The 14,115-nt window shown below is 34.5% G+C and overlaps 1 pseudogene; it reads left to right on the top strand.

The window, feature by feature from the left end:
- The first annotated feature begins 301 nt into the window (after window positions 1–301).
- On the top strand, window positions 302–849 carry LOC101619772 (annotated as a pseudogene).
- The last annotated feature ends 13,266 nt before the right edge of the window (window positions 850–14,115 follow it).

The raw sequence follows: 14,115 nt of genomic DNA, 5'->3' as shown, positions 1-14,115 counted from the left end.
AAATTAGATGATCAGTATGTAGATTATTCCCTTCATGTTTTCTTCATATTGCTTATGTTTTAAGAGTTACCCATTCTGAAATAAGTTGACACCAACTTGTTTCTTCTACTGAATATAGAATCTGAAGTTGTACATTTGATTTTGAGTTGTTAAAATTTAAAAATCATCATCCTGTGGATGCCTTTGGGTAAATACTGTAATCATTTCCCCTCCCACTGCTATTGTGTCTAAGTAAGAGTCTCCCATGTGAAAACTTTCATTGGAGGTTTAAGCTTTGGAGCATGGGAAACCATACTTAGTAATGGTGATTGCCCACAGACTGGTGATACAGAGTCTTTGGACGGTCACTTATGTTACCATGGAGGAGGTCGATGCAGCCATAAATGCAAGACCACATGAGGTGCATGCAAGAGCTGTGGAAACAGAGCGAACGGTGGGAAAACAGTATTCTCAAAGACCCAGTGCCCACTTAACTGTGAAAAATAATTTTGTTGGTTGCATTAAAGGAGACATTGAGGAACAACATCTAAGGGATTATTTTGAACATTATGGGAAAATTTATGTGATTGAAATCCTGACTTCTGAGGACAGTAGCAAGATGACAGGCTGTGCTTTTGTGAACTTTGATGGCCATGATTCTGTAGACAGGATTGCCAATCAGAAATGCCACATTCTGAGTGGCTGTAATTGTGAAGTATAGAAAGTCATATCAAAGCAAGAGATGGCCAGTGCTTCATTCCGCCAAAGAGGTTGGAGTGGTTATTGAAACTTTGGTGGTTGCAATGGTTTTGGTGGGAATGTCAATTTTGGTCATCAAGAAACTCCAGTGGTAGAGGTGACGTTGTTTGAATTGGATATGGTGGCACTGGGTTGGTAATGATGGAAGCAATTTTGGACCTAGTGGAGGTTACAGTGATTTTTTGCAGTTGGAACATCAACCTTTAAATTTGCTTAGTAAGATCCCCCTATGCGCCATCCATATTTATACACATGGCAAGATTTCATCTTTGTTTTAAAGCTAAGTAGTAATTCACTTGTATTTCTACTCCTCCATTCTTGGACACTTTGGTTGTTTATCTTCAGTGTGATACAATGAATATACAAATGTTTGTGTCCCTTCAAATGAATGTTTTTGCATTCTTCGGGTACTTGAAGTATATTAGTGGATCATATGTTAGGTCTTTTTATTTTTCCTATACCTGTCCCTCTGTCGTTTTGTTCTTCTCCCTCAGAGACCTCAAGATGTTTACTGATATCCACCAGTTTTCTTTTTTTTTGGTTATCAAACTGCTATTTGAATTCCAGTAGTTCTTTTTTTCCCAACTTGTTTGATGTACATAATTCTATAAAATCCCCTCCATTTTGTTGAAAATAGCTGTATTGCATCCATTTTTATGAAAATATAATACTCCACATTACGTATGTGCCACATCTTTGTTTTTCATTCAATAAGTTAAGGAGATACAGGTTGCTTCTGTGTCGTAGGTACTGTGAATAATGCTGCTGTGAATATTGTGGACCATGTAAGTTGTTTTTTTGTTTGTTTGTTTGTTTTTAAGATTTATTTATTCATACAGTACTGGGGTACCGGCCAGAGATGCGGAGGGTGAGAGGATTCACCAGAGAGACAGAATGGGGAGAAGGACAGGCAGGTCGAAGAAGTACACTGCTGAGGGGAGCAGCAGAGCTGGTCAGGAGAGGTCTGCCACGCCATGTGGTCCCCTGGGGGGCAGGTGGGGATTGAACTCATGCTGAAGCGGTTTAAGCTTCTTAGTGCTGTGCTTTAACCTGCTGTGCTACCAAGGAGGGCCGGCATTTTCATTTTTATTGTCTTAGGATTAAGTCCAGACTGCTCTCCCTAATGGTTTCACCAGTTCGCTTTCCCACCAACAGTATAATAGGGTTACATTTTCTCCCCATCTCTATAATTGGTGGTTTACTTAATATGTAACGTTCTTTTAGTTGTGAGGTGATATTTCATTGTAATTTTAATCAGAATCTCTCTTATTAGAATGGATGATCAACATTTTTTTCATAAGTTTTTTTTTTGGTGAATTGTCTGTTCCTATATGATGCCCATTTTTAATTTTGTTAATTTGTTTTTATTTTAACAAATTTTTGAGGATTTATTTATTTGTGCATACAGAACTGGGGTACAGGCCAGAGGTGCAGGGACGGTGAGAGAATTCATCAGAGACAGAGTGGGGAGCAGGACAGACAGATGAAGTACACTGCTGAGGGGAGCAACACGCCATATGGATCACCTCCGGGGCAGGTGGGATCGAACTCACCCGATGTGACTTTAGCTTCTTAGTGCGGTGCTTTAACCCGCTACACCACCAGGGAGGGCCCCAATTTATCTTTTTATTTTTGACTTGTATGAAGTTTTAGAATATATTTTGGATATTAGTCTTTCATCTGTTATATAGTATATAAGTATTTTCTCTCATTCTGAAGGGTGACTGTTTAATAAACTTGTATCAACTTTCAGTTTTTCACCATTGGATATTATATAGGCTTGTGATATGACTTTCATTACATTATTATAGGATTTTTTTTTCTATTTCCAACTTAATTAGAGCTTTTAACCAATGATTTGTTTACATATTTTAAATCGTTCTTTTATCTCTAGGATGAAATTCCAGGTTAGATGTGTTGAGTAATTCTTGTAGTATACTGTTTAATTCAATTTGCTAGTATTATGTTGAAAATATTTGAATTCATGTTTATCAAGTATATCGGTCTGTAATTTTTCTTTCTTTTGCTCTCTTTATGTACTTTCAGTAGTAAGGTAATGTTGACATCCTTAAACATATTAGGTAGGATCCCATCTGACACTTTTAAAAACAATTTGAGCAAGGTAGACATTATTGGTTCTTCTTTTAAAGTTTGACAGAATTTATTTGCAAAACCATCTGGTCCTAGGCCCTTGTATTTTAAGAGAGGTTTTTATTACTATTTCAATTACCATGCTTGTGATTGGTTTAAGTTCATCTGTTGTTTCTTGGGTTAGGCTTACTAAATTAATGTTGATAAAGAAATGTATCTCTTCGAGGTTATCTAATTTATTGAGAAATAGTTGTTCGGAACAATGTCTTATAATTTTTGTTTCTTGTAATGATTTATTCTCTTTCATTTGTGATACTGTTTTTTAAAGTTGTCTATTTTTCTGATTGCTTAGTTAGAGGTTTACCAATTTTATGCTTACCTTCCTGCAGAACCAGTGTGTTTGTTTCACTTTTTTTTTCTCTAATTTCCTTTATTTCTACTTTTATTTTTATTATTCCCTTGTATCTACTGACTTGGAGTCTAGTGTGTTCCTCTTTATTTCTGTTAATTTATATGTATTTGGTTATTTTTATATATTACCTATACTATGTAATATGGACCTATATTGCAATTACATTCCTCCACAAATGAACATTTGCTGCATCAGGAAGATTCTCTTAATATGTATCATAATTTTATTTTTCTCAGTATTTTATTTGTTCAGAACATCATATTTAATTTTTTTAATATTTCATTTTTGTCCTTGTAGTTTTTATCACAATATATATTTTATCTCCTCAGGTGTGATCACCTTAGTTTTCCAACCACCAGAGCACTCATAATCTTCCACCATAATCTATTCTGCTCCCACTCTACCTGTTTTTATCTCAACTATCTACTTTTCTTTCCCCCACTCTTACTAGAGGCTTTAACTCTGCGGTCTGCTTTCAGGGGTAAGTTTTATACCGCTGCTCTCTGTTTAATTTCTTGATATTCTACACATACGTGTGGAATGAGTTTATTTGCCTCCGCCCTTTTAATAACTGTGTGGTATTCCATTGTATACATAATAATATACCGCATCTTCTTGATCCAACTGTCTGTTCTGGGCATTTAGGTTGTTTCTGTATCTCCTCCATTGTAAATCGTATTGCTGTCAAAATGGTAATGCAGGTTTACTTTCAAGTTAATGAATTTGTGTTCTGTGAGTAGATACCTAGTAGTGAAATTACTAGGTCATGTAATGGATCCATTTTATTCTGCTGAGGAACCTCCAGAGATCTTTTCATAAGGAGCTGGACCTTTCTACATTCCTACTAAGAGTGTAATAGGGTTCCATTTCCTTTACAGCCTCCCCAGTATTTGTGTGTGTGCGTGTGTGTGTGTGTGTGTGTGTGTGTGTGTGTTTAACATGGATCATTCTGACAACGTGAGGTGGTATATCACTGTGGTTTTGATTTGCAATTCTCTGATTACAAGTGATGAATATAGTTTCATATATCTGTTGGTCATCTGCATGTCTTCTTTGGAGTCATGCCTATTTAGCTCTTCTGATCATATTTTTATTGGATTATTTTCTTTTTGTTGAGTTATATAAGCTCTCTGTAGATTTTTAATATCAATACCTTGTCAAGTGTAGGGTGTTACAATATTTTCTCCCATTCATTAGGATGTCTTTTTATTTTTGTTACTGTCTTTTATGCAGAATAGAAGCTTTTACTTTGATATAGTTCCAGCTGTTTTTATGCTCCTTTAATTTCCTTGCTGCTGGTGGCGAATCTGCAAAAATAAAAAATATTTCTGAAGTTTAAGGAATATGGTTCCTATGTTTTTTTTGTTTGTTTGTTTTGTTTTGTTTCAGGTGTTACATGCAAGTCTTTTATCCATTTTGAGTCGATTTTTTTGTGTATGGGGAGAGATAATGTTCCAGTTTCATTCTTTTCCTGGGCAGATTTCTCAGCACCACGTACTGAACAGGTTTTCTTTATTCCAGTGTATATACTTTGCTCCTTTTTTATAGTTTATTTGTTCATATGTGTGTGGTTTTATTTTATTTCTGTGGTCTCAATTCTCCATTTGTCTCTGTGTGTTTTGTTGCAATGCCATTCTCTTTTAATTTTTATGGATTTATAGTGTAGTCTGATATCTGGGTATGTAATAATTCTGTACCCCTTTTTAGTTGGGAAGGATATGACTTTTTTTGTGATTCCATATTCATATGGAATATTTGTGCCTTTCTTTGAAGAATGTAACTGATATTTTTCTTGGAATTGAAAGAAATGTAAAGTCATTCCCCAGCTCATGGATTGGAAGTATCAACATCATCAAAATGATCATCCTACCAAAAGCAGTTTACAGATTCAATGCAATTCCTATAAAGAGTTCATATTTCTAATAAATTGTAAATCCATATTCTTGCATTTTTAGGCATATAATAATCTATAAATATTAATAATGCTGTCTCTTTTTGAGAAGCACTTCATTTTGATATTTCATGTATCATTTAATTATAAAATGCTTATACATGTTCTTTTGTGGTAAAATAAGGTACCGATATTTTCAAATTTATTTTCATTTGATCATTACTTGTATTCTTGCATCATATGTATACCTCAAATTGACTTTTTTGAGAATATGCATGTATTCTAACATTTCTTATTTTTGTTGTTGACATTCCTTTTACATAAATTATTTTATTAGGTAACCTCTTTACCTTATAAAATGGTGAACTATTTGAAAATATTTGGGTAATGCTTTCTTTCTTTTTTTTTTCTTAAGATTATTTATGCATACGGAACTGGGGTACAGACCAGAGGTTCAGACGGAACTGTGGTACAGACCAGAGGTTCAGGGGTGGTGAGAGGATCACCAGCGAGTAGGGAGCAGAACAGTCTGATCAATGAAGTACACTGCTGAGGGGAGCAGCGAGCCGGTCAGTAGAGGTCTGCCTTGCCATGTGGATCGCTTCTGGGGCCAGGGATTGAACTCACATTGATGGCTGCAGATTTGGCTACCTTACTGTGCTGCATCTTTACCCATTGAGCCACCAGGGAAGGCTCGGTGTGTTTTCAATTCCATGCTTTTCAGAGTCCTTTGATTTATAGTTTTAGAATTGAAACTCATTTATATTGAAAGTGTTTCGTTCCATTCAATAAACTTTATTACATTCCTATACTACATCAGGCTCTTTGCCATCAGCTGAGGATTTACACAAGTTAAGCTTCATCCTTAACTTCAAAATTTCCTTTCTATTAAGGAGAGACTAACACAGGAACTATTAAATGTGTTACAAAATGGTAGAGTGGGAAACAAAATATAGTAATGTCAAAATTCAATCTGTATTAGTGTATTTGAGACAGTGTTTTTTTCCCCTAAGAATATGGAGACTGTAACTGTCAAGATGAATCTCGAAAGTTGTATGAATATTTGTTAAGCAAGCAAGCAAGAAAAGGTCATTGCATATGGAAAAGATAACATGACTATATCTGTACATGTGAAATGGTCCAGCACATGTGAGGCTTAATGGCAGTTGAGTTACCACTGGCCTTAATAGTGCAGACATCAAAAAAGCAGGTCAATCAAATAAAAATAAAATATAAATTATATTTGTGTTACTTGCCAGTTTTGATTATTTGTGATTCTCCTCATCTCCCATGTTTCAGTGTAGATCATTAAGACTTGACTAATGTGTTATCTAAATGACACAAACTACTGATTTATTACTAATTTTCATTTCCCTCAGTGACATGATGCTGGAAACTGCTAATTGTCCTTCAATATTCATTCTCTCTTTCATAGATAGGATATTTATGGTGTACACATGACCATATAGTTTCAGACCACCTCTCTCTGATTCCTTTACAGGTAAAAAAGACTAATTGGGTACTAAATTTTAGTAACAGAATGAACACAAGCGATGCACCCAACATCTCAGCTTGTCTTTTAAAAGAATGAACATTCCTTCCTTTGGTCTTTATAACCTTTCTTTCAGACTGGAACATAAACATGATAGCAGGAGCTAACTCTCTCATAGGCAAGGAGATGCTACTTATGTATTTGATTTCAGATCAATATGTTAAATGAAATCAGGATCTCAACTGATTCTGGAAGCTTCCTATCCAGATTTTAATATGAAAAATATTTTAGGGCTCTCCCTGGTGGTGCATCGGGTTAAAGCACAGCACTGCAAGTGAGCAGCAGCTGCTTCAGTGCCAGTTCAATCCCCTGCCCCAGAGGTGACCCACCTGGCAAGGCAGACGTCTCCTGACTCGCCTGTTTCTCCCCTCAGCAGTGTACTTCATCAATCTGCCTGTTCTGCTCCCCACTCTGTCTCTGGTGAATTCTCTCACTGTCCCTGTGCCTCTGGCCTGTACCCCAGTTCTGTATGAATAAATCTTTAAAAACCAAAAAAAAAAAAGAAAGAAAGAAAGAAAAATAAACCTTTTTAATTTAATGGTTTAATGGGTCTCTGTGTTACAGAAACTAAATCAGTGTTTAACATATCACAATCACTAGAAAATATTACTAGTTATTAGTTCTAGATCAGTCATTCCATTGATCGAAATGAAACCCTGAATTGGTAACTTTGGGTAATGTTGATTAAACAGTGAACTGTACTCTAGTGTCCTCCAGTTGTCATGAAGATAATACTTGAAATTTAAGTATTTTTAAATATATTCTTCATTTACATATATTATGTTACAGAGCAATTTTTTTCATATATTGATAAATTCAACAATGTAAGAACTACAAAATTCACTACGGGAGAATTTTTTTTAATCTGCCAAAAATAATTCATATCAATAAATAATACATCCTGATTAAACTATTTTATTACCAATTGTTCTTGAGGAAAGATGAAAAGAAATATAATCAACTTGACTCCTGTTGAAGCTTGCTGCCACTCTAAGCACTCAGATGGAATTTTACCCCCTGCAAGGAGCAAAGTGATTTTTTTTCTCCCTCATAATTTTGCTCATAATGTTCAGTAGGCAGAAGCTGAGGCTGTTAACTTAACACATGATTTAATTTTTTTTCCTTTTGATAGGAAAGCAATGGAAGTTGAAAATAATAACAGAAATGTTGATGAATAAAGGTATTTCATACAGCTGGGTGTCTTACAATCAAATGAATCAATAATTGAGAGATGATCTCTATTTTTCTGTGGCACACAAAACAATGAATGGCTTTTGAGTTTAATTAATAATTGATATGAGCCTACAGGCCTCAGTCAATTTTTAAAGTTGTTTATTGAAATCATAGCACAACCAAACATTCATATTAAAATAGAGTAAATACTTTCTATTCAATTAGTTGGTTTGGAAACATCATACTAAGTCTTTGTGGGAAGCATCCCAGGGTGATGCTGATTAGTTAGAATGAAAGAATGATCAAAGGTTTAGTTAAAGAGGGAATGTTTCTTCAAATCGCAGCACAAAAGACTGAATTAGGTTTGATAAATGATATGGAATGAATGATTACTTTAGAAATGATTTCATTTAGATCTTTTTGGGTAAGTGGTGGTCTAAAATATCTATTGCAGACAATTGAATCAAATTAGATTTCTTTGAAACTTTGACTCTGTAAATAAACCATTGAGCATATGTAGTGGTAGTGTTCCACAATAGGAAAACACACTGATTCAATGTAATTCAAAGTAAAGTCTAATTCTAGCTATGCCATTAACTAAATGTTCCCAGAGGTTATTTCCACCTCTGAATTCTGTGATTTCCAAAGAAATTCCAGTCTTGCCAATGTTACAAAAAATTAAGTATCCCCTTATTTCTGAAATTAAAATGGGAAAGGTTTTAGAAAATTTAATTAGCAACCCATTATGATTCAGATATTAGAACTCAGAACTCAACCTAATGAGTGAAAGAACACGTTATGATTAAGATTGATAAAGAGCCAATTTTCAGTGTATCAGCCTCCTTGGGACCACTGTAAATGCAAACAACGCTATTCTAGCAGGGCAAAGAAGGCAATATCTTATTTTCATACGCACAAGTGACTTGCGTTTTATTAAAATCTACAGCTTGATTATAAGTGTTATGGGTAACATAATTGAATTTGCCTTTTCAAGGATGGAGAGAGAAGTGGTACCTAGATACCATCTCGCTGGAATGGGGAAAAAGCATTTGATATAGCAGAAAGGAAACTAAGTTTCAGGCTTTACAAGCTTTTGGTTTTTTAGGAGAACTTCATTAAGTGAATTGTAACCATATATTCTCAATTCATAGTCCACATAGTTGGAAATTCTATAAAGTCACCTGTCTGTCTGTGATTGCAAAGCATTACACAGCATGGCCTAGTACCATCACTACATCTGTTTTTGTTACTGAAGAATCTTAGTTACAGAGACCTCACTTCAGTAGTCCACTACAGAAAAAGAAGTGAGAAAGATAGCATGGTACCTGACTTCTACTTTAATTTCGTGAACTAATGATTTTTTAAAAATAAGAACTGAAAGGTTTTTACTTAAAAGGAGTCCCAGACACAAATTAAAAACTCAATATATTCCTTCCAGTCTCTTCTATAGTGACACTAACTTGATTTCATTAGTAGAGGAGAATACCCAGAAGGTTGCCCTTGGCAACATTAAAAATGACACCAATCAATGGCAGCTACTTCTGTCAATATTTAGAGGCAGTAATTAAATTAAAATGAATTTTCCCCAACAAATCTCATATTCCATGTCAGTAGTACTGTTTATTTGCCAAAATAGTTTTTAAACTGAATTAGACAGATGGTTGGTTCTTTTTGAGTGACAAGGCAAAAAGCCAAAATAAAACTTGCCAAAATAAAATGATTCTATTAGAAATTGCAGGTTTTCCATATATGACACATATTATCAAGAAGCTCCAAATACCATTTTTATAGAAAGATAGATAACTAAGTCCACATTCATAATTTACAGGTGTAAACATTGTAAACCTAAAGTTCAAAGTACTATATGTTTAATAATAATATGAATCAGATGTTATTGTAATAGATTTAAATCAAAGTCATGGTTCAAATGTGACCTCTCCTTCCCCACCCAGTACCTATAATGTGTCTTTATTTGGAAATATGATTTTTACAGACCCAGTCATTATAAGACAATTTTATACTGGATTATAATGACCATTGAATCCACTGACCAGATTAAAGGCTCAGTATTATCCAGTATAATGTCATTTTATCTTGACTGTCTTTTACATTGCTCATCATGATGCTCTCAAGGTCCAACCATATTGTCAGAAATGGCAAAAGTTGTTTGGTTTCATGACCCTATAGTATCCCATTGTTTCTGTGCATACATGCGCGTATGTGTGTGTGTGTTCATCAAGAAAATAATTCTTATTTTCTTACACATAGGTTATTTCCATATACATTGTAAGTAGTATGCATTTGAATTGCTGCAATAAATGGTAGTTTTATTTTTAGTGTTTTGTGGAACCTCCTTCCTGGTTTCCATAATGACTGCATCTATTACGCTCCTGCCAGTAGTTCATAAGGGTTCCCTAATTCTGTGCCTCTTTGCCAACCCTTGTTTATTCTCTTTTTAATAACAACTATTCTGATAAAAATAAGGTGGTAGTTCATTAAAGTTTTGATTTTCTTTTCACTGATAATTAGTGATACCATCCACATTGATGTTTTGTTAATATTTGGAAAAATGTCTATTTGAGCCATTTGCCCATTTTTTTAAATAAAATTATTTACTATTGAGTTATAGAGTTTTATCCATTTGGGATATTAAGTTATATGCTTTGCATATATTCTTTCCCATTCTTTAGATTGTCTTTTCCTTTCATTGATTGTTCCTTTTGCAGCATAGAGCATTTTATTTTGATGTATTTCTCTTATATGTTGTTGGTTTTGTTGCCTGTTCTTTTGATTTCATGTCCAAAAAATTACTACTAAGACCTATGATTCCATTTATGTAAGGTATCTACAATAATGAAAATTATAGAAAAAAAGAATGGAATGGTGATTTCCAAACACTGGAGGGAGGGCGGATGTAGAATTGGTCAATGGGTGTGAAGTTCCAGTTATCTTAGATGAATAAGATATAGATATCTGCTATCCAATAAAGTTTGTAATGCTGTATTGTGAACTTAAGAGATTTCTTCAGAGGGTAGTTATCCTGTTATATGTTCTTACCATCAAAATTAAACAAAACAATAACAGATGGACAAAGGAACCTTTAGAAGTGATGGATATCTCTATTACCTGCATAGGTTGTGATGGTTTCATAGGTATTTGTCCTTGTTCAAACTCATGAAATTGCATATATTTTTTTGTTTATCAATTATTCTTAAAGAAGCTATAAAAAGGAAGTAATCTGCTTGCATAATTTTACTTCTGTAATATTTGATTTGTGAATATGTACAGTCAATTTTGTCATTGTTCTCGAAAGAGGCAGTTAATACATATGTATGCACATATATATTTATTATTATAAGTATATACATATATTAATGTATATATTACACACATTACATATGTTTTTATTTTATTTTGTATTTTGTGGTGAGCTTTTCCTAAACATTTATAACTATTAAGAACATTAGCAAATTTAAATTCATAGTTATCTAATATGCATTCCTTATTTCCAATATTATGAAATCACTTTAAAAGTGAAAAGGTTTTCAGATTGACCTGGAAAACTCAAATCACAAAATGCTATATTTTTCTATCTGCCTAAGACCTAACTATCTACCTGTCATTTGTTTTTGACTTTTTCATTGTAAACTACTATGTAATTGGAATAAAGCTCAGGTGTTTCCTGTTCTCCTTTTAGTGACCTCATGTAAAAACTCCCCATATATACTAGATTTTCAAATTTACATATGTAGATGTAAATGTATCACAATGAATCTATTCAGAAATTCTTATTACAGACATTTTGTAGATGCTAAAGATTCAAGATGATCTTTGTTCCTGTCTTCAAAAAACTTGGTTCAATGAGTAAAACAGACAATAAAATGCACATGAATGAGATGATTTCTCATTTAGTACTGATAAATAGTAAGAATCTGCTTACTCTGAGGAATCGTGACCAGATAACCAATTTAGTCAAGGTAGTTAGGGAAATCTTTGCAGGAAGATTGAATTTCACTTGAGACTTTTGAAGTATTAGAGTTGCAATTGTGCACCAATTTGGGAGAAAAGTCATGCATATATCTATGTGACTATATACATGTATTTCAAATTCTGTAAAGTAGGAATAAGCTTAGAGGATCCATTCTTTTGGAGTATAATTAGGAAGAAGCTCAAAGAACAGTGGAGAGAAGTAAAAAGCTATATCATAGGACCTTATAGTTCATAATAACGACTAGCCTAGGTGCTGTAAAGTGAACAGATTACAAATGGAAATGAAAAAAATATAGGGAAGTATTAGAGTGATCTAGGTGAGCTATGACAGTGACTTGGACTAGGGATTTTTTTTTTTTAATTCTGTGGAAATATTTTTGGAAATATATTTTTGAAGCTATAACAGGACTTATTGACGAAGGAGACCTGAAACAAGATAGAAGGAAAACTAGATAATACTTTGAGGATATTATGCCACCATGCCAAGTACCGGTGATGGGGCAATATAAATCATTGGTGTCTTTGGTGCCAGCGCTTTCAAGACAAATCGAACAAATGAGCATAAATCACTTTAGAAGATGTTGGAGCACAGGGGATCATTCCCTCACTTCTTGGTCTTTTGAGGCTGTAAAAACAGACTAACAACATATATGCTAGGAGACCAATTTTAATTACCTAATTATGGGGAATTTGTACAGCTGTAAATTCTGCAGTAAAAGGTATAAGCCTGGGACTTATATCCTGTGTTAAAGGTTCTGGGAGGTGGTTATGACTTAATATGACAAAAGTTGCCCGAGGCATCATAAACATTTACTTTTGTGCCCTCCCTGGTGTTAACTCAGTTTTAAGCTTTTTGTTCTACCTGTTGGTAAATTAAGTGATTTTTTTATTTTTTAGTTGTTTATTTTTTTTAAAGATTTATTTATTTATTCATACAGAACTGGGGTACAGGCCAGAGATGCGGAGGGTGAGAGGATTCACCAGAGACAGAGTGGGGAGCAGAACAGGCAGATCTACTAAGTACACTGCTGAGGGGAGCAGCGGACAGGTCAGGAGAGGTCTGCTTCGCCATGTGGATCTCCTCCGGGGCAGGCGGATATCGAACTCATGCGGAAGTGGCTTTAGCTTCTTCGTGCTGCGCTTTAACCCGCTGCGCCACCAGGGAGGACCGATTTTTTTATTTTTTAGTTAACTAATTAAAGCTAAGTAACGGTTAAACAACAGATTAAAGCGCAGCACTATGAAGCTCTCCACAACCACTGCAGCATGAGTTCAATCGGTGGTTCACATGGCATGGCAGACCACTCCTGATCAGCCCGCTGCTCCCCTCAGCTGTGAATTTCAGTCGATCTGCCAGTTGCTCTCCACTCTGTCTCTCGTGAAATCTCTCACCTTCATACCTTTGGCCTGTACCAGAGGTTCTTGTATGCTTCAAAAAAAACATTTCTGGAGATATTACTAAATGTAGGTAATCTGAATTCTTTAAATAATTTTAACAGTTTCTACTGAAGCCTTCGTTACACATAACAAGATGACACTTGTTAGAAATGTTCTGTTCTGTAACCTTGACAGAAGTTTATCTGATACTTTTTGGGATCAAGAGGGGACCAATCCTACATCATATTTCAGTAACATGGTTTGTAAAGTAAATGAAAATCAAAAAGTTGCGTTAGTGAATATAGCCAAGTATTTTAGTCATTGTTTAACAATTAGGAGAACTGGAGGATTTTTTTTTTTTTTGATAGTTATCATTCTAAGATGAGTGGCAGTGGCTATATTTGAACATAGGGTTGGTTCAATAAAATTGAAAAGAAAACTGAAAATTTAAATAATAAAGTACATAAATCTTGGAATAAGGAATAAGTCTGAATATGAGCAGGACTGGAATTCAAGGAATAAGGTAGCACATTTGTAAGTGGCATATTGTTTATAATGGCAATATTGCAACAGAATATGGTGTCTGGAGATAGACCTCCTGGGTTCAGATTTCATTGTGTGCCACACTTTCATGTGTGACCTTTGACAGATACTTTCATTTCCTCAACTCTATAGTGGGGGTATCAGGTATCTTAAAAAAACAAACTCATGGAAACAGAGATCACATTGGTGGTTTCCAGAGCTGGGGAAGAGGTAATTGGGCGAATATACTCAAAAGATAGAGTTATGAGTTAAATAAGTTCTGGGTATATAGTGTGCAAAATGTTGACTGTAGTTCACAATACTCTTTTATGTATTTGGCTTTTATTAATAGAACTGTGTGAGGTGATA

The sequence above is a fragment of the Condylura cristata genome, unplaced genomic scaffold (assembly GCF_000260355.1).
Source record: "Condylura cristata isolate star-nosed mole 26May11 unplaced genomic scaffold, ConCri1.0 scaffold00019, whole genome shotgun sequence".
NCBI lineage: Eukaryota > Metazoa > Chordata > Mammalia > Eulipotyphla > Talpidae > Condylura > Condylura cristata.
Note: the sequence above shows the minus strand (reverse complement) of the source record. Positions and strands in the feature narration are given on the sequence as shown.